At 39.7% G+C, this 21,501-nt stretch overlaps 1 long non-coding RNA gene across 1 annotated transcript in view; it reads right to left on the bottom strand.

Moving 5' to 3' along the window:
- Positions 1-21,501, bottom strand: part of LOC121043598 (uncharacterized) — a 134,122-nt gene that overhangs the window by 36,035 nt on the left and 76,586 nt on the right. Inside the window, exon 4 of the long non-coding RNA XR_005796931.1 lies at positions 4,980-5,225. This is a non-coding gene — a long non-coding RNA (uncharacterized LOC121043598). The remainder of the gene's footprint in view (positions 1-4,979; positions 5,226-21,501) is intronic.

Raw genomic sequence — 21,501 nt, 5'->3', positions numbered from 1 at the left:
CTATGAGATAATCCTCAGGTCTCCAGAGAGAGTATGTCATGACTAGGAAGTCCCTGGCCACAGTGGCCAGGGTATTTTCACAGTTTTGGAGTAAATGTGTAATATCTGGAGACCTTGACATGAGAAAGGACACTCTTCTGTCGGGAATTCTTCCTTATATGCTGCCAACCCCCATCTCTCCCCCAACTTCCCACAAATTGGTGGAATCGGGCCTTGGATGAAACAGTTTTCAAACAAACTGGGACCACACAGACACAATCTTCAATGGATAAAGGACTCAATTATCATTATCTGCACATCAACTTCCCACATTCATAAATGAGAGATATTCAAAAAGCCACAAACATTCCATGTTTGGCATGGACTGCATGACTATGTTGCCCCCCAAATTCATAATTTGAAACCATAACCCCCCTGGGGTGGTATTAGAAGATGGAGCCTTTGGGAGGTAATTAGATTTAGATGAGGTCCTAAGGGTGGAGCCCCCACGATGAGATTAATATCCTTATAAGAAGAGAAAGAGACTTGAGCTTGAGCTCTCAGCCAAGAGAGGACACAGCAAGAAGTCAGGTGTCTGCAAACCAGGAGGAGGGTCCTCACCAGAACTTGACTGTGCTGGCACCCTGATCTGACTTGCCAGCCTCCAGGGCTGTGAGAAACAAATTTCTGTTGCTTAAACCACCCAGGCTTTGGTGTTCTGTTACAGCAGCCGAACTAAGACACTAGGTCTCAACGGCACTGGGATTAAGAGTCCACCCAAAGAAGTGACAAGGCTGCTCCTTCCTTAAAAAGAGTGAGTAGTCCTGAGCACGTTGGAAAAATTCGCTGTCAAGTTTCCCTACGGGACAAATGACATGGAATTACAAGTAGCCTCAAATACTGTTTTTACCTCCTGCTGTGGATTTCAAACTATAAAGCACACATTCTCCTAAAAGCTAAAATGAGTGCTGAAAAAACAGTTTATTATTCCTAGGTAAGCAAGTATAAGCTATTTCTGGAAGAATTACTGACAGGTGCACACAAAGTAAAATTAGTTTGAAGATTCAGGACCACAAAACACCCAAGAGAGAACTAGGAACACTCAAAGTGAAAGCTGCTCTATACATATCCTCTTGAAAGAAGAAGAGATTTGAGTTCACTAGCACAGCAAATGTGCAACGCGGGCAAGAACTATGAGGTACTTTTTGTGGATTAAGTGTCCGTGCAGAAGTTACAGGAGGGGCAAGCAGCCAATAAAGCCTTTGCTACTTAAGAAGTTATCACTCTGTTATCAAATTTAAAACTTTTATCTGTTCAAAAGACACTGGTAATAAAGTGAAAAAAAATCTACAGAATGGGAGAAAGCATTTGTAAACCATATATACGATAAGGGCCTAAGAGCCAAAAGAACTCCTGCAACTCAACAATAAAAACACAATAACCCAATTAAAAATGGAAAAGAGATCTGAACAGATATTTTTTCCAAAAAAGATATACCAAAGGCCCGCAAGCACATAAAAAGACACTCAACGTCATTAGTCATTAGGGAAATATCAATCAACCAAAATGAGATACCATTTCGCACATACCGGGATGGTTATAACAAAAAAGCTAGATAATCAAAAGTGTTGAAAAGGATATGGAGAAACTGAAGCCCTCATACATTGCTGGTGGGAATATAAGTGGCCCAGCTACTGGAGAGCAGTCTGACAGCTCCCCAACAAGTTAAACACAGAATTACCACATGACCCAGCGATTCCATTCTAAGTATGTATATATGCAAGAGAATTGAAAACATGTCCTTACAAAAACTTGTGCACAAATATTCATAGCCACATTATTCTTAGAACCCAAAAAGTGGAAATAACCCAAATGTCCATCACCTGATAGATGAATAAACAAAATCTGGCATGACAATACAATTGGGTACCATCCAGCTATAGAAAGGAATGAAGTACTAATACATTTTAGAACATGGATCAGCCTTGAAACATCTTGCTAAGTGAAAGAAGACAGACACAAAAGACCTCATATTGTATGATTCCACTTATATGACATGTCCAGAATTGGCAAACCTATAGAGATGGAAAGTAGATTCATGGTTGCCAAGGGAAGGGGGAGAGGGGAAATGAGAAATCCTTTTTTGGGGTGATGGAAATGTTCTGGATTCAGAGAGCAGTGACGGTTGCACAACATTGTGACTGTACTAAAAACCACTGAATTTGTACACTTTGAAATAGTTAGAAGATATTTTAAGTTATATAAATTTTAACTCAATTTTTTTTAAAAAGCTACCAATCTGGGAACTGGATCTTAATCCCACTGGGGAAGCACAGGAGCCTATGTAAAGTGGGTGGCTCAGAGGTATCTCATCCAAGAGGTGAGGAAGCTGGGGTATTTATATACCAACTCCCATCAGTCACTGACTGAAGGCTACTTTGGTGCAACCCCTATCAAAATCTCAGTGGAATTTTTCACAGAGATAGAACAAACAATCCTAACATTTGTAGGGAACCACAAAAGACGCTAGAGACACCATGCTGCCTGATTTCAAACTATATTATTAGAAAGCTATAGTAATCAAAACAGTATGGTACTGGCATAAAAACAGATACACAGATCAATGGAACAGAATAGAGAGCCCAGAAATAAACCCATGCATGTATAGTCAATGGATTTACAACAAAGGAGGCAACAACATACCATGAGAAAAGGATAGTCTCATTAATAAATGGATTTGGGAAAACTGGACAGCCACGTGCAAAAGAATGAAACTAGACTATCTAGACACACAAAAAATAACTCAAAATAGATTAAAGACTTGAACGTAAGATCTGAAATCATAAAACTCCTAGAAGAAAAGGCAGGTGGCAAATTCCTTGACATCACCCTTGGTGATATTTTGGATCTGGCTTTAAAAACAAAGGCAACAAGGGGCGCCTGGGTGGCTCAGTCGGTTAAGCTTCCGACTTAGACTCAGGTCATGATCTCATGGTTCATGAGTTCAAGCCTCGCATCAGGTTCTGTGCTGACAGCTCAGAGCCTGGAGCCTGCTTCAGATTCTGTGTGTGTGTCTCTCTCTCTGCCCCTCCCCCGTTCATCCTCTCTCTTTCTCTCAAAAATAAATAAACATTAAAAAATTTTTTAAACAAAGGCAAAAAAAAGCAAAAATAAACAAATGGGACTACATCAAACTAAAAGGATTCTGCACAGCACAAGAAACTGTCAACAAAGTGAAAAGGCAACATACTGAAAGGGAGAAAATATTTGCAAATCATATATCTGATAAGGGGTTAACATCTAAGATACATTTAAAAACTCATACAAACCAATAGCAAAAAAGCAAACAATGCAATTAAAAAATGGGCAGAGGATCTGAACATTTTTCCAAAGAAGACATATAGATGGCCAACAGACACATGAAAAGATGCTCAATATCACTAATCACCAGGGAAAAATGCAAATCAAAACCACAATGAGATATCACCTCATATCAGGTAGAATGGCTATTTCAAAAAAACAAAGAACGACTGTTGGCAAGGATGTGAGAAAAGGGGAACCTTTGTGCACTGTGGGGGAATTTAAACTGGTGTAGCCACGATGGAAAACAGTATGGAAGTTCTTCAAAAAATTAAAGATAGAAATAACATATGATTCAGCAATTCCACCTCTGGGTATTTATCTGAAGCAAATGAAAACACTAATTTGAAAAGATATATGCATCCCTGTGTTCACTGCAGTATTATTTACAATAACCCGGACATGGAAACAACGTAAGTGTACATTGATGGATGAACGGATAAAGAAGATGGAATATTAGCCAGCCATAAAAAGATGAAACCTTGCCACTTGCAACAACGTGGATGGACCTTGAGGGTATTATGACGAGTGAAATTAAGTCAGAGAAAGATAAATAGGAACTTGCTTATATGTGGGATCTAAAAACAAAACTCACAGATACAGATAACAGAATGGTGGTGCCATGGGGAGAAAGGGGCTGGAGGATGAGCAAACTGGGTGACAGGGGTCAAGAGGTATAAGCTTCCAGTTCTAAGAAATAAGTCATAGGGATGTAATGCACAGCATGGTGACTATAGTCAATAGAATTATCCTGTATATTTGAAAGTTGCTAGAAGAATAAATCTTAAAAGTGTCCATCATGAGAAAAAAAATCAAGTTTTTGTAACTTTGTATGGAGATGGATAGTCACTAGATGTATTGTGGTTATCACTTCACAGTGTATAAAAATATCAAGTATTATACAAACATTGTGCACCTGAAAGTAGTATAATGTTTTATGTCAATTATACCCTCAATTTAAAAAGTCTCTGTAAAATGCTCCACAGTGCTAGATGCAGAGAAAGCTCTCAACAAATGTGAGTTATTTTTCTAGAAGACTCCATATGGTTAAATAGGTTGCTCAAAACTGCACAGCTAATGCAACGTGGAGGTAGAATTTACTCAGATGGGTCTATATGACACAATCTTTCATATAGAGAATTACATTAACCGAATATATACTAACCAATCTTGCAAACACACATCAGATGGCAATCATGTCAGCGCTGCACTCGGAGGCCATAACATCTTCATACCTTTAACTTTCTCTCTTCCCCCTTATGTGCCCTGTCTGGGGGAAGCAGCTGCTTTTCTCACAAAAAGGCCCGAGGGCTGATGGTATTGTCTGCTCAAGTCTGAACACATGTGGCTTTTTGTGTAGATGCTCATTTGAGATTCAAAGCCTGCACATTTACTGACAATTTAGTGCAAAGGACCAAGATACACAAGCACCTGAGACTGCAAGAGCAGCAGGGTGACACTTTCCTCACTCACATGTTGGTCCTCCTGTTCTTCTCTTGAATAATCTGACTTTCAGTTGGCTCAAGAAAAAGGGTGCACTAGCAGAAGAAAATGGAAGGTATTTCTTCCCATAATGCCCCGCCTGAACTCCCAACTGAGAGGGCTGACATGAGGACATGGGGCTCAGACCCCAAGCCTACCTGATCAGGTAGTGGCTGACAATAGTGTCAAAGTAGCTGTAGTACACGGCATTGTTCACCTGACCATACTGGTCATTGTCCTGCCACCTCGTTTGGATGGGTAAGAAGTACCCATAGGCCTCATGGTGTCGATGACAATCCTCAACTCTCTGGTTCTTGGATGATGTACCCAAGGAATGGACATTCCTAGGGAGCAGCCTCGAAACCCAACAGGTCATAGTTGGTGATTGCTGTCTCAGAACAGACCTTCAAGAAGAAAACAACAGAGAATAAGGATGGTTTGCAGAAATCGTGATTTCAGTTTTACAAAAGCAATTTCATTTAAGTTTTGGCCATTGGTTTCAAAAGGAAACTAGATTTGTTTTCTAGGAAATAAATCTTCCCTTATAATCCAAGTCTTTGTCACAAACCTTTAAAAGGACTCCTTACTAAAGGACTCCTTACTAAAAAGGCTTTTGCAAACACTGACAGAAACAGTGAAGCCTCTGTTTGAATCTGACTAGTAGGAATTCAAAGTATATTTGTATGGAAGTCTTCTGTTCCACAAAATATTTCTGAGTCAGGTACTGTAGATTCCCATGATTCATCGCTTACATACAACACCCAGTGCTCATCCCAACAAGCCTGTCACCCATTTTCCCCCTGCTGTGCCCCCCCATCTACCTTCAGTTTGTTCTCTGTATTTAAGAGTCTCCTACGGTTTGCCTCCCTCTCTGTTTGAAACTATTTTCCCCTTCCCTTCACCCATGGTCTTCTGTTAAGTTTCTCAAGTTCCACATATGAGTGAAAACATATGTCTGTCTTTCCCTGACTTATTTCACTTAGCATAATACCCTCCAGTTCCATCCACGTTGTTGCCAATGGCAAGATTTCATTCTTTCACATAGGCAGGTACTGTTTCTGATGAAATCTGTAACACCACTGAGGGCATAAAGACAGAACTCACGCAACCAGTATAAAATAAAATGTTTGCCAGAAAATATTATCAACTGGGCCTACCAACTATCAGGGTTTTTTTTTAAGTGTATTTATTTTTTCTTAGAACAAAATTAATTTTCCAAAAATGGAGGGGCGCCTGGGTGGCGCAGTCGGTTGAGCGTCCGACTTCAGCCAGGTCACGATCTCGCGGTCCGTGGGTTCGAGCCCCGCATCAGGCTCTGGGCTGATGGCTCAGAGCCTGGAGCCTGTTTCCGATTCTGTGTCTCCCTCTCTCTCTGCTCCTCCCCCGTTCATGCTCTGTCTCTCTCTGTCCCAAAAATAAATAAACGTTGAAAAAAAATTTTTTTTTAAATAAAAAAATTAAAAAAAACAAAACAAAAATGGAAACAATTTTAAATATGCATAACGAAGGGAGGGAAACACCCAATAACCCAACAATACCAGCTATATGCATTATTCCAGTCTTATCTCTATGTATCTGTATATACAACCTTAAATTGGGCCATCCTGCACATGTTGTGTCATAATCTCTTGTGCTTAGCTATTGATCATTATTATGTTTAAATAGTCTTCTATATCATTTCTAATGTTGAGTTCCCTAACATTCCATCGTATTGAAGCACCACAATTTATTGAATCCTCCATTGTTTCATACTTAGGATTTTCACTCCAATTTTGTTGACTGGGATTAGAACCTGTGTAAATAAATCTCCACACACATCCATGATTATTCTCTCAGGATAAACACCTAGAAGCAGAAGTGCTGAGTCAAAGGGCAAAGGAAGTGTTAAAGATTTTGATATAAATCAACACCCTCTGGAAAGGTGGCACCAACTTACACCCTCCCCAGCAGTGTTTGAGCAGGCCCCTTTCTTTATCCTTTAAAAGGCCTTGCTGATTTGCCTGTGTCCTCTCATTTCCATATAAATTCAATGCAATGTGCTAAGTGGAGACACGAATGGTGCTGCTAGCTAGGACAGAATACCTAGTATCAGGATAACCCCTCTATTTGAGAACCACTCTAAAAGTTAGATAAAATGTAAAAGAAGAGCTGCCTGAAGCTCTGGGCAAATAACCAAGAAGGCAGAACTTTACAGGCTGTAACCTTGGGAACAGGGTAATACACTGATGAACCCTGTACTCACCATCCCTATTTCTCATCAGGGTATTTGCCAGCTCACCATGTGGCTAACAACGCCTCCGAATGGCAGGAACCTACAGCTCATGGTGGTCTTGCTGTGTTGATAGAGGGGACAAAAGTGATAGGCCAACATCCTGGAGAGGGTGAGCTGCAGATAAGTGAGCCTGGTGGTGCAGGTTCCCCTCAGGGCATCTGCTCACTCCTCCACTGCGTGTGTTCTGGTGAAACCAACAAACGAGCCAAAAGCAACTACTACAAGGTTAAAAACCTAAGGAGAAAATAGGAGTCTTGTTGTGTTGAGGAGACCCCCCCCTAGCCTTTCAATTTCAACCCAAGAAGGGCTACTCCCTTACCATGAGGACAAACCTTAAATTGAGCAGCCTCGATCAAGCTTACCTACCCAAACATCATCTGTCAGCCAGTAGGAAACGAAATCATCTCTAGAGGAAAATAACACCACCTATAGCCTCTACAACTTTTCATACACCAAGTCTGGCATTCAGTCAAAACCTAGGCCTACTAGGAAAGAGGAACAAATGGTCAAAACCCAAAATTATTTTTTTTAAAAAGACAATAAAAGAGACTCACAGACTGATTTTAAAATAGCCCTGATTACCAGGCATCAGAGGTAAGGGCTAATATCTATCCTTACTACATAAAGAACTCTAAAATTGAGGGGGTTAAGACAAAAAAAAGAAAGAAAGAAAAAGAAAAATATGTCAAAGTCACAAAGAGACAATTCACAAATAAAGATTTTAAAATGATCTTTAAGCAGATGAAAAGATGGACTTCAGTCATAATAAGAGAAATTACAACTATGCTGAATTACTGTTTCTCAATGATTAAATTTGGTAAAACTACAAAGCTTGATGGCACATTCTCTTGACAAGACCATAAGGCAAGAGACATTCTTACACACTGCTGGTGGGAATGTCCCCTACCTCTATGGAGGGAGAATTTGACAATATCTAACAAAATCACAAGTGAGTTTACCTTTTGACTCATATCTAAGAATTTACATTGAAGGTACACCTTCAGGAATACAAAAATGCATATGAACAAGGAACATCACTAACTGTTATTGAAAAAACATTGGGATAAAATATACATAGAAGATTGGTTGAATAAATTATGGTACATTCACACGATGGTGTATTATACTGCTGTAAGTAAAAACTAAATAAGGTGTTGGTTGGGTACTTGGGTGGCTCAGTAGGTTAAGCACCTAACCCTTCATATCAGCTCAGGTCATGATCTGACAGTTCGTGGGACTGAGCCCTGCATTGGGTTCTGAGCTGACAGTGCAGAGCCTGCTCGGGATTCTGTCTCTCCCTCTTTTTCTGCCCCTCCCCTACTCATGTTCTCTCCCTTCCTGTCTCTCTCACTCTCTCTATCTCTCAAAAAAAATAAACTTAAAAAAAAAACTAGGGGCGCCTGGGTGGTGCAGTCGGTTAAGCGTCCGACTTCAGCCAGGTCACGATCTCGCGGTCCGTGAGCTCGAGCCCCGCGTCGGGCTCTGGGCTGATGGCTCAGAGCCTGGAGCCTGTTTCCGATTCTGTGTCTCCCTCTCTCTCTGCCCCTGCCCCGTTCATGCTCTGTCTCTGTCTGTCCCAGAAATGAATAAACGTTGAAAAAAAAATTAAAAAAAACAAAAACAAAAAAAACTAAAGAAGGTATGATATAGAGTGATTTCCAGGATATACTTGCTGTCAGTCAAAATAAACCAGTGTAAGAAAGCATATAGAGTACACTACTTTTGTGTAATAAAGAAGAGAAAATAAACTCTTTTCTGGGAGATACTGGTTAGCTGGAGCAAGGCAGAGAGAGAGCACCAAGATGGCATCCATAGGCCATGTTCCTCGAAAGCAGCTCCATAGGCCACTAGCTGTGTGCCAAACCTGAAGCCTACTCCTCAGACCAAAGCTCCAGGATAAGCAAAGAGGTCTGTTTCACAGAAAGACTGGGAGGTGTGCTTCAGTCTGCTATCTGTGCAATGTCCTGGGGGTGGCACCCTGACAAAAACGGTCTTTCTGATTGCCATAGTCTCCTGGGATCCAGGAATGCAATCCCCCACCCCAACCCCGGCTACTAGAGCCAGGCAATCAAGGGGTGTCGTCTGGGGAGCAGCTGCAGAAATCAGGGGACCAAATACATGTAAAAGCTCCCTTCCAAGAAATGCTGGTGCTTTCGAGCATGGCAAAGGGAGAGCATAAAGATGGAACCAATCTCTATCCCCAGAGAGTGTTCCAGCAGGCTGCTAAATGTGTTAAATTAGATGCCTATCCCTCAGGCTGATGCTTCAATAAGATAATATAAATGTGTTTATTTATATTTACAAAAAGAGACTCCTGAAGGTTGAACAGGAAACTAATGAGGGTGCATTAACAAGGTAGATGGGGCAGGGGGGCACCTGGGTGGCTCAGTCAGTTAAGCATTCAACTCTTGGTTGGACTCAGGTCATGATCTCATGGTTTCGTGAGCTCAAGCCCCATATCGGGCTCTGTGCTGGCAGCATGGAGCCTGCTTGGGATCCTCTGTCTCTCCTTCTTTCTCTGCCCCTCTCCCACTCGCACCAAAATAAATAAATAAACTTTTTTTAAAAAGGTGGATGGGGTGGAGAAGGAAAAGTAACACTCCTTTAAATATAGCATTTTGTATAATTTTGGGTTTGGGACCATGTTAATATTTTACACACTCACAAAGACGATGATGACGATGGTGACAACAATGAAGTTAAATGAACAATGATGGAGGGGAAAGAAATATAAACAGAAACAAATGAGGCCAACTATATTTCAAATGAATAACAATCACACTGAAGGGAAAAATAACTACCTTCAAATACAGAGTTTTGACTATATACCCTCAGTCTAAAGACAAGAATCTTTTAACAAATATTGAACACTGGTTAGTGCATATGTTTTTTCTAGTGGGAGTGTTAGCAATTCTGAAACTGTTTTCTGTGAATCTGAGACTGGTAAAATGAGTAGATATGCCGAGAATAATGTGAGCCGGGTTTCTCACTTGGAGACAGGAGTTACAAACAGACAGGAGAAAAACTAAAATAAACTTTCTGGTGTTGGATTCGATTTTGAAATATCAATATGGACGTGGAGATTAGAGATAGAAATAGGGATTTATTAGCTCCATTGAGCCTAGACACAATGGCACTCCAGTAGCAAAATGATGATACTTAAGTGTCCAGAACTTAGGTTCTAAACTCTCCACAAAAAGAAACCAGAATGCCTTAAGAAATGACTGATTCCCATGCTGCAGCAGATAAAATAAAAGATGATCCTAGAACATCTCATTGTGCCAGAAAGTAATGTTCAAGGAAGATGGCAAAAGTTCATAGGAGTCAACCTGAGGGGCTTCGAAATGGCCAATTCTGCAATATTTTAGCATCAAATTTAAAAATGAGATCAATGGATTATAAGCTTTTCAATTAAATAAGAATTCTTTTGGGGGCACCTGGGTGGCTTAGTTGATTAAGTGTCCCAACTCCTGATTTTGGCTTAGGTCATGATCTCACAGTTCATGAATTTAAGCCCTACATTGGGCTGCATGATGACACTGTAGAGCCTGCTTGGGATGTTCCCTCTCTCCCTCTCTCTGCCCCTCGCCCCCCTCAAAATAAATAAATAAACTTAAAAAAATTTTTTAAAGAATTCTTAAGTCTGCTAAATTAATAAATGGGATTGAAGGAAAAGTTATTCCTTTTTTTAAAATATGAAATTTATTGTCAAACTGGTTTCCATACAACACCCAGTGCTCATCCCAACAGGTGCCCTCTTCAATGCCCATCACCCACTTTCCCCTCCCTCCCATCCCCCATCAACCCTCAGTTTGTTCTCAGTTTTTAAGAGTCTCTTATGGTTTGCCTCCCTCCCTAACTTTTTTTTTCCTTCCCCTCCCCCATGGTCTTCTGTTAAGTTTCCCAGGATCCACATAAGAGTGAAAACATATGGTATCTGTCTTTCTCTTTATGACTTATTTCACTTAGCATCACACTCTCCAGTTCCATCCACGTTGCTACAAAGGGCCATATTTCGTTCTTTCTCATTGCCACGTAGTACTCCATTGTGTATATAAACCACAATTTCTTTATCCATTCATCAGTTGATGGACATTTAGGCTCTTTCCATAATTTGGCTATTGTTGAGAATGCTGCTATAAACATTGGGGTACAAGTGCCCCTGTGCATCAGAACTCCTGTATCCCTTGGGTAAATTCCTAGCAGTGCTATTGCTGGGTCATAGGGCAGATCTATTTTTAATTTTTTGAGGAACCTCCACACTGTTTTCCAGAGTGGCTGCACCAGTTTGCATTCCCACCAACAGTGCAAGAGGATTCCCGTTTCTCCACATCCTCTCCAACATCTATAGTCTCCTGATTTGTTCATCTAAGCCACTCTGACTGGCATGAGGTGGTATCTCAGTGTGGTTTTGATTTGTATTTCCCTGATGAGGAGTGACGTTGAGCATCTTTTCATGTGCCTGTTGGCCATCTGGATGTCTTCTTTAGAGAAGTGTCTATTCATGTTTTCTGCCCATTTCTTCACTGGATTATTTGTTTTTTGGGTGTGGAATTTGGTGAGCTCTTTATAGATTTTGGACACTAGCCCTTTGTCCGATATGTCATTTGCAAGTATCTTTTCCCATTCCATTGGTTGCCTTTTAGTTTTGTTGATTGTTTCCTTTGCTGTGCAGAAGCTTTTTATCTTCATGAGGTCCCAATAGTTCATTTTTGCTTTTAATTCCCTTGCCTTTGGAGATGTGACAAGTAAGAAACTGCTGTGGCTGAGGTCAGAGAGGTTTTTTCCTTTCTCCTCTAGGGTTTTGATGGTTTCCTGTCTCACATTCAGGTCTTTCATCCATTTTGAGTTTATTTTTGTAAATGGTGTAAGAAAGTGGTCTAGTTTCATTCTTCTGCATGTTGCTGTCCAGTTCTCCCAGCACCATTTGTTAAAGAGACTGTCTTTTTTCCATTGGATATACTTTCCTGCTTTGTCAAAGATGAGTTGGCCATATCTTTGTGGGTCTAGTTCTGGGGTTTCTATTCTATTCCATTGGTCTATATGTGTCTGTGTTTGTGCCAATACCATGCTGTCTTGATGATTACAGCTTTGTAGTAGAGGCTAAAGTCTGGGATTGTGATGCCTCCTGCTTTGGTCTTCTTCAATATTACTTTGGCTATTCGGGGTCTTTTGTGGTTCCATACAAATTTTAGGATTGCTTGTTCTAGCTTCGAGAAGAATGCTGGTGCAATTTTAACTGGGATTGCACTGAATGTGTAAATTGCTTTCAGTAGTATTGACATTTTAACAATATTTATTCCTCTAATCCATAAGCATGGAATGTTTTTCCATTTCGTTGTACCTTCATCAATTTCCTTCATAAGCTTTCTATAGTTTTCAGCATACAGATCTTTTACATCTTTGATTAGGTTTATTCCTAGGTATTTTATGATTCTTGGTGCAATTGTGAATGGGATCAGTTTCTTTATTTGTCTTTCTGTTGCTTCATTGTTAGTGTATAATAATGCAACTGATTTCTGTACATTGATTTTGTCTCCTGCAACTTTGCTGAATTCATGGATCAGTTCTAGCAGACTTTTGGTGGAGTCTATCGGATTTTCCATGTATATCATGTCATCTGCAAAAAGTGAAAGCTTGACTTCATCTTTGCCAATTTTGATGCCTTTGATTTCCTTTTGTTGGCTGATTGCTTCCAACATTATGTTAAACAACAGTGGTGAGAATGGGCATCCCTGTCTTGTTCCTGACCTCAGGGAGAAAGCTCTCAGATTTCCCTATTGAGGATGATATTAGCTATGGGCTTATCATAAAGGGCTTTTATGATGTTTAAGTATGTTCCTTCTATCCCAACTTTCTCAAGGGTTTTTATTAAGAAAGGATGCTGAATTTTGTCAAATGCTTTTTCCGCATTGATTGACAGGATCATATGGTTCTTATCTTTTCTTTTATTAATGTGATGTATCACATTGATTGATTTGCGAATGTTGAACCAGTCCTGCAGCCCAGGAATGAATCCCACTTGATCATGGTGAATAATTCTTTTTATATGCTGTTGAATTCGATTTGCTAGTATCTTGTTGAGAATTTTTGCATCCATATTCATCAGGGATATTGGCCTATACTTCTCTTTTTCTGCTGGGTCTCTGTCTGGTTTCAGAATCAAAGTAATGCTGGTTTCATAGAATGAGTCTGGAAGTTTTCCTTCCCTTTCTATTTTTTGGAACAGCTTGGGAAGGATAGGTAATATCTCTGCTTTAAACGTCTGGTAAAATTCCGCAGAGAAGCCATCTGGTCCTGGACTCTTTTTTGTTGGGAGATTTTTGATAACTGATTCAATTTCCTCACTGGTTATGGGTCTGTTCAAGTTTTCTATTTTTTCCTGTTTGAGTTTTGGAAGTGTGTGGGTGCTTAAGAATTTGTCCATTTCTTCCAGGTTGTCCAGTCTGTTGGCATATAATTTTTCATAGTATTCCCTGATAATAGCTTGTGTTTCTGAGGGATTGGTTGCAATAATAACATTTTCATTCATGATTTTATCTATTTGGGTCATCTCCCTTTTCTTTTTGAGAAGCCTGGCTAAAGGTTTATCAATTTTGTTCATTTTTTCAAAAAAACAACTCTTGGTTTCATTGATCTGCTCTACAGTTTTTTTTTTAGATTCTATATTGTTTATTTCTGCTCTGATCTTTGTTATTTCTCTTCTTCTTCTGGGTTTGGGGTGTCTTTGCTGTTCTGCTATTTTCTTTAGGTGTGCTATTAGATTTTGTATTTGGGATTTTTCTTGTTTCTTGAGATAGGCCTGGATTGCAATGTATTTTCCTCTCAGGACTGCCTTCACTGCATCCCAAAGCATTTGGATTATTGTATTTTCATTTTCATTTGTTTCCACATATTTTTAAATTTCTTCTCTAATTGCCTGGTTGACCCATTCATTCTTTAGTAGGGTTTTCTTCAACCTCCATGCTTTTGGAGATTTTCCAGACTTTTTCCTGTGGTTGATTTCAAGCTTCAAAGCATTGTGGTCTGAAAGTGTGCATGGTATGATCTCAATTCTTTTATATTTATTAAGGGCTGTTTTGTGACCCAGTATGTGATGTATCTTGGAGAATGTTCTGTGTGTACTCGAGAAGAAAGTATATTCTGTTGCTTTGGGATGCAGAGTTCTAAATGTATCTGTCAAGTCCATCTGATCCAAGGTATCGTTCAGAGCCTTTGTTTCTTTATTGATCCTGTGTCTAGATGATCTATCCATTGTTGTAAGTGGGGTAATAAAGTCCCCTGCAACTACCACATTCTTATCAATAAGGTTGCTTATGTTTGTGATTAATTGTTTTATATATTTGGGGGCTCCCATATTCAGTGCATAGACATTTATAATTGTTAGCTCTTCCTGATGGATAGACCCTGTCATTATTATATAATGCCCTTCATCATCTCTTGTTACAGCCTTTAATTTAAAGTCTAGTGTGTCTGATATAAGTATGGCTACTCCAGCTTTCTTTGACTTCCAGTAGCATGATAGATACTCCATCCTCTCACTTTCAATCCGAAAGTGTCCTCAGGTCTAAAATGAGTCTCTTGTAGACAGCAAATAGATGGGTCTTGTTTTTTTTTTTATCTATTCTGATACCCTATGTCTTTTGGTTGGAGCATTTAGTCCATTTACATTCAGTGTTATTATAGAAAGATATGGGTTTAGAGTCATTGTGATGTCTGTAGGTTTCATGCTTGTAGTGATGTCTCTGGTACTTTGTGGTCCTTGCAACATTTCACTCACAGAATCCTCCTTAGGATCTCTTGTAGGGCTGGTTTAGTGGTGATGAATTCCTTCAGTTTTTGTTTGTTTAGGAAGACCTTTATCTCTCCTTCTGTTCTAAATGACAGACTTGTTGGGGCGCCTGGGTGGCGCAGTCGGTTAAGCGTCCGACTTCAGCCAGGTCACGATCTCGCGGTCCGTGAGTTTGAGCCCCGCGTCGGGCTCTGGGCTGATGGCTCAGAGCCTGGACCCTGTTTCTGATTCTGTGTCTCCCTCTCTCTCTGCCCCGCCCCCGTTCATGCTCTGTCTCTCTCTGTCCCAAAAAAATAAATAAAATGTTTAAAAAAAAAATTTTTTTTTAAATAAATGACAGACTTGCTGGATAAAGGATCGGCTGTGTATTTTTTCTGTTCGTCACATTGAAGATTTCCTGCCATTCCTTTCTGGCCTGCCAAGTTTCAGTAGATAGGTTGGCCACTATTCTTATGTGTCTACCTTTGTAAGTTAGAGCACGTTTATCCCTAGCTGTTTTCAGAATTTTCTCTTTATCCTTGTATTTTGCCAGTTTCACTATGATATGTCGTGCAGAAGATCGATTCAAGTTACGTCTGAAGGGAGTTCTCTGTGCCTCTTGGATTTCAATGCCTTTTTCCTTCCCCAGATCAGGGAAGTTCTCAGCTATGATTTGTTCAAGTACACCTTCAGCCCCTTTCTCTCTCTCTTCCTCTTCTGGAGTTCCTATTATATGGATATTGTTGTGTTTCATTGCATCACTTAGTTCTCTAATTCTCCCCTCATACTCCTGGATTTTTTTATCTTTCTTTTTCTCAGCTTCCTCTTTTTCCATAATTTTATCTTCTAATTCACCTATTCTCTCCTCTGCCTCTTCAATCCGTGCTATGGCCACCTCCATTTTATTTTGCTCCTCATGACTATTTCTTAGTCCCTTGATCTCCATAGAAATAGATTCTCTGCTGTCCTTTATACTTTTTTCAAGCCCAGCGATTAATTTTATGACTATTATTCTAAATTCTTGTTCTGTTAAATTGCTTAAATTGTTTTTGATCAGTTCTTTAGCTGTCGCTACTTCCTGGAGTTTCTTTTGAGGGGAATTCTTCTGTTTTGTCATTTTGGGTAGTCCCTGAGGTAGCTCCAAACTTCAGGGCCCTTCCCCTGTGCTGTCCAGAGTAACTTGTGTTGGTGGGCAGGGCCACAGTCAGACCTGATGTCTGCCCCCAGCCCACTGCTGGGGCCACAGTCAGACTGGTGTGTACCTTATCTTCCCCTCTCCCGGGGTAGGACTCACTGTGGAGTGGTGTGGCCCCTGTCTGGGCTACTTGCACACTGCCAGGCTTGTGGTGCTACTTCAATGGGATCTGGCCAAGGGCATATTAGCCAGGGCAGATCCGCAATGTGCACAGGGGCAGGAGGGGCAGGCTTAGCTCTATTTGCCATCCGTGGTCCCCTGTGTGAGGGGCCCTGCAGCACCAGGAGGGAAGCAGGCCCATCGAAGGGATGGATCCACAGAAGCACAGCTTTGGGTGTTCCTGCAGTGCAAGCAAGTTCGGTGACAGGAACTGGTTCCCTTTGGAATTTCGGCTGGGGGATGGGAGAGGGAGATGGTACTTGCCAGCGCCTTTGTTCCCCCGTTGAGCTGAACTCTGTCCTTCCAGGGCTCAACAACCCTCCCTCCCTGCATCCTCTCGCCCTCACCGCTCTCTGAGAGCAGAGCTGTTGAACTTTTAACATTCCAGATGTTAAGTCCCGCTGGCTGTCAGAATTCAGAGTCCGGCCCCTCCGCTTTTGCAAGCCAGACTTCGGGGGCTCTGCCTTGCCAGGCGGCCTGCCCCTCCACCTCCCGGCTCCCTCCCGCAGTCCGTGTAAGCACACACCACCTCTCCGTCCTTCCTACCCTCTTCCATGGGCCTCTTGTCTACACTTGGCTCCAGAGAGTCCATTCTGCTGGTCTTCTGGCAGTTCTCTGGGTTATTTAGGCAAATGTGGGTGGAATCTAAGGGATCAGCAGGACGAGGTGAGCCCAGTGTCCTTCTATGCCACCATCTTCCCAGGTATCTGAAAAGTTATTCATTTTTTTTTATGTTTATTTATTATTGAGAGACAGAGAGACACAGAGAGTGAGCAGGGGAGGGGTAAAGAGAGGGGGAGACATAGAATCTGAAGTAGGCTCCAGGCTCTGAGCTGTCAGCACAGAGCCCGACCCGGGGCTTGAACTCACAAACTGCCAAGATCATGACCTGAGCCAAAGTCGGTCGCTTAACCAACTGAGCCACACAGGTGCCCCGAAAAGTTATTCTTTACACAAGTATGCCAAGCAATAAATGTAGAAAAGATAATGGATTTAGAAAATCATCATTTTGCAAATATCATAGTAATAATTGATTTAGGCAAGAATCATTGATGGATGCTAAAATATATTAGGTACAAGTTTGGTGAGAAACATAACATTTATATGGTCCCCAATATCTCTCTCACAAATTACTCATTACAAATCAATAACAGTAACTTTATGATGGATAACACACAAAGACAGTATGATTTTACCAAGTTATCCAAGTCAGTAACACCCACAACAAACCAATAGACTGAAACAGACACAGTATCACTTCCGAGTTCTTTCTGGCAACAATGTATAATATGAATCTAATCATGATATAACATCAGAAAAAAACAAAATTGAGGAACATTCAAAAAGTAATTGTTCTATACTCTTAAAAAATATCAAGGTCATGAAAGACACGCAAGGGTGGAAGAATTATTTTGATAGACACTAAAGAGCCATGACAACTAATTGCAATGTATACTAGATCACATACTGGACTGGGAAAAAAAATGTAACTATGAAGGATATTTTTAGAATAACTGATAAAATTTGAATTTACAATGTAGATCACATAACAGTATTGTATTAACATTAAACTTCCTAATTTTGATAGCTGTACTGTGGTTATGTAAGATGAATTCCTTGTTTTTACTAAATACAAATTGAAGAATTTAGGAATAAAGAAGAATGACATCTGCAACATCCTGTCAACTGATTCAGAAAGAAATAATGTGTGTGAATGTGGCAGGAGATAACACCTGTGCGTGGAGGAAAGGATGATAAAGTAAATAGAGGGAAATGTAACACATTTGTAACTCTAGGTAGAAGATATGCTGTAATGTTTCCACCATTCCTACAAGTTTTCTACAAATTTGAAATTAAAAAAAAAAATTAAAGTTTCTCCAGAAGGCTATCAATAATATGTTAAAAAGAGAACATAAAAAATTTGACCATTTTACCGGAGCACTGGAATCTATGAAATACAATCATTGTATTATGAATTCAACAGATAGGTTAAACAACAGATTAGTCACAGTAGAAGAAAAAATTAATTAACTGGAACATAGGTCAGGCTAAATATTCAGACTGAAGCCCAAACAGATAAAAATATTTAAAATACAAACAAGCATAACTGACATATACAGAATACCACTTTTTTTTTAAGTGACACAATTGTTGTAAATAAAGTTCTAGATTAACAGGAAGCAGAAAATGGGTAAGAATCAATATTTGAAGAGATACTGACAGAAAAGTTTCCCAAACTGAAATACATGGAGACATAGATTCAAGAATCATTATAACTCCAAGCTAGTTAAGTTAAAGAAACACAACCATAAAAAACTGCTGAAAACCAAAGACAAAGACAAAAAGAATCTTGAAGAAAAAAAAAAAAGACACTTTCCCTTCAAAGCAACAACAATAAGCTGACTTATTCAGTGCAAACAATAGAAAATAGAAGACAAAAGAATGGGCAAGCTAGAATTCTACACCCAGAGAAAATATCCTTCAAAAATGAAATCCAGGGATGCCTGGGTGGCTCAGTCAGTTCAGGGTCTGACTTTGGCTCAGGTAATGATCTCACGGTTCATGGGTTCAAGCCCCTGGTCGGGCTCAGTGCTGACAGCTCAGAGATTCTGTGTCTCCCTTTCTCTCTGTGCTTCAGATTCTGTGTCTCCCTTTCTCTCGGCCCCTCCCCCGCTCATGCTCTGGCTCTGTTTCTCTCAAAAAGAAATAAAAATATTTTCAAAAAATGAAATCTAAATAAATAGCCATTTTAACAAAAACAGAGAATTCATCCCAACAGACGCACACTAAAAGAAATGCTGAAGGGTATTCTTTAAATATTTATTTATTTTTGAGAGAGAGAGGGAGAAAGAGAGGCGGTGGGGGGGGGGGGGGAGGAAGAACAGAAAGGAAGAGGGAGAGAGAGGAGCCAAGCAGGCTCCACGATGTCAGTGCAGAGCCTGACACAGGACTGGATCTCACAAACCATGAGATCATGACCTGAGAAGAAATCAAGAGTTGGATGCTTAACTGACTGAGCCACTCAGGTGCCCCTGAAAGGCACTCTTTAAAAGGGTGGAAAATGGGGCGCCTGGGTGGCGCAGTCGGTTAAGCGTCCGACTTCAGCCAGGTCACGATCTCGCAGTCCGTGGGTTCGAGCCCCGCGTCGGGCTCTGGGCTGATGGCTCAGAGCCTGGAGCCTGTTTCAGATTCTGTGTCTCCCTGTCTCTCTGCCCCTCCCCCGTTCATCTCTCTCTGTCCCAAAAATAAATAAACGTTGGAAAAAAAAAATTTTAAAGGGTGGAAAATGATCCTCAATGAAAGCACAATAATGCAGAAAAGAATGAAGAGCAGTGGAAAGGATAAATAAGTGGGTAAATTTAAATTAATACTGACTGTTTAAACATAATATTAATAATGTCCAATGGGGTTTAAAATATATATATATAATATAAATATATAGATATAGATGATATTGAAAATATTCCACAGCAGTAGCAAAAGAGATACCAGAGTGAATTCAGTTATAATGTTACAAGGTCCTCGCATTTTTCAGTAAGTGGTAATAATCCTAATTTAAGTTTGACTATAAATCCAGGATGCATGTTGTAACCTCTAGGATAATCACAAAAATAATAGAAAAAGAATATTTAATTAACAAAAGGACAACTAAGCAATAAAAAAATATATTTTGAAATCCAAAAGAAGGAAATATGTAGATGATATGACCAAAAAACAGATGAGACAAACAAAAAACAACTGGAAAATGAAATTTTAAAACAATATCATTTACAATATTATAATATAAGCTATCTATGGATTCCTAGCATCAAAAATACCAGATACCTAGGAACAAAGCTAACAAAAAATGTGTAAGACCCTGTACATTGAAAACTACAAAGCACTGCTGACAGAAAATAAGGAAGAGTTACATAAATGGAGGGATATACTATGTCCATGGATTAGAAGACTAAGTGTTGCAAAGATGTCAGTTCTCCCCATTGATCTCAAAGTTCAATGTAATCCCAATCAAAACCTCAGCTGGTTTTTCTATGAAAATTAATAAACTGATCTTAAATTTTTATATGGAAAGGCAAAAAAAGAGCTAGAATAGCCAAAACCAACATGAAAAAGAATAAAGAATTTACATTACCAAATATCAAGATGTATTATAAACTGTAGGGTAATCAAAATAGTGGTACTGGCACAGGATAGGCATATAAATCAATGAAATAGTATAGAGGATCTAGGAAACAGACCACTCATGTAAGACCACCTAATTTATGAAAGAAAGTACTATTGAATGTAATGGGGGAAAAGATGGTATGTTTAATAATTGATATTTTTTAGTGAAACTTTAACCCACCTCAAAGCATGCATACATATCAATTCCATATGAATTACAGATCTAAATTTAAATGGAAGAACAATAAAGCTTCTAGAAAGTAACATAGACTATATTCTTAATATTGGGGTGAGCAAAATAATCTCTGAATACAGGACATACAAATCATAAAAGAAAAGATTATTACTATTATTACCACCATACAATAAAAGATTAATAAATATAACTTCCTCAAAATTAAGAACTTCTGTTTATCAAAAGACAACCAGTAAGGTGTGTAACACATATATCCAACAAAGAATTCATATTCAAAATATAAACAGGGACACCTGGGTGGCTCAGTCAGTTAGGTGTCTGACTTCGGCTCAGGTCATAATCTCACCATTCATGAGTTTGAGCCCCATTGCAGGCTCCGTGCTGATGACTCAGAGCCTGGAGCTTGCTTTGGATTCTGTGTCTCCCTCTCTCTTCCCCTCCCCTGCTCATGCTCTGTCTCTCTCTGTCTCTCAAAAATAAATAAACATTAAAAAAAAATCTTAAAAAATATATGCATACACAGAACTTCTAAAAATCAATGAGAAAAAAAAAGACAACCCAATTTTTAAAAAATAAGCAAAAGACTTAAATAGAGAACGAAAGAGAATATCCAAATGGCCAAGCAGAGTAAAAGCTGCTAAACATCATTAGCCATTCAAGAAAATGCAATTAAAACCACAGCGACTTCACTTTTAAACCCCTCAGAATGGCTAAAATTTTATTTTGTTGGTGACTAGATAGAGCAACTAAAATGTTAATACTCTTCTGGTGGCAGTGTGAATGTAGGTATTATTTCCCCTACGTTTCACAGTGTCTATTAAAATGGTACAAATACATATCCTGTATCCAGCAATTCCACTCCTTTGTAGACATCCAACAACGGTATATGATTATATTAAGTGTCTAGTGTCCAGAGCAGTTTA

Source organism: Herpailurus yagouaroundi, unplaced genomic scaffold, assembly GCF_014898765.1.
Source record: "Herpailurus yagouaroundi ecotype Mexico unplaced genomic scaffold, PumYag 187, whole genome shotgun sequence".
NCBI classification, from domain to species: domain Eukaryota; kingdom Metazoa; phylum Chordata; class Mammalia; order Carnivora; family Felidae; genus Herpailurus; species Herpailurus yagouaroundi.
The sequence above is the reverse complement of the archived record's forward strand: the minus strand, read 5'-3'. Positions and strand labels throughout refer to the sequence as shown.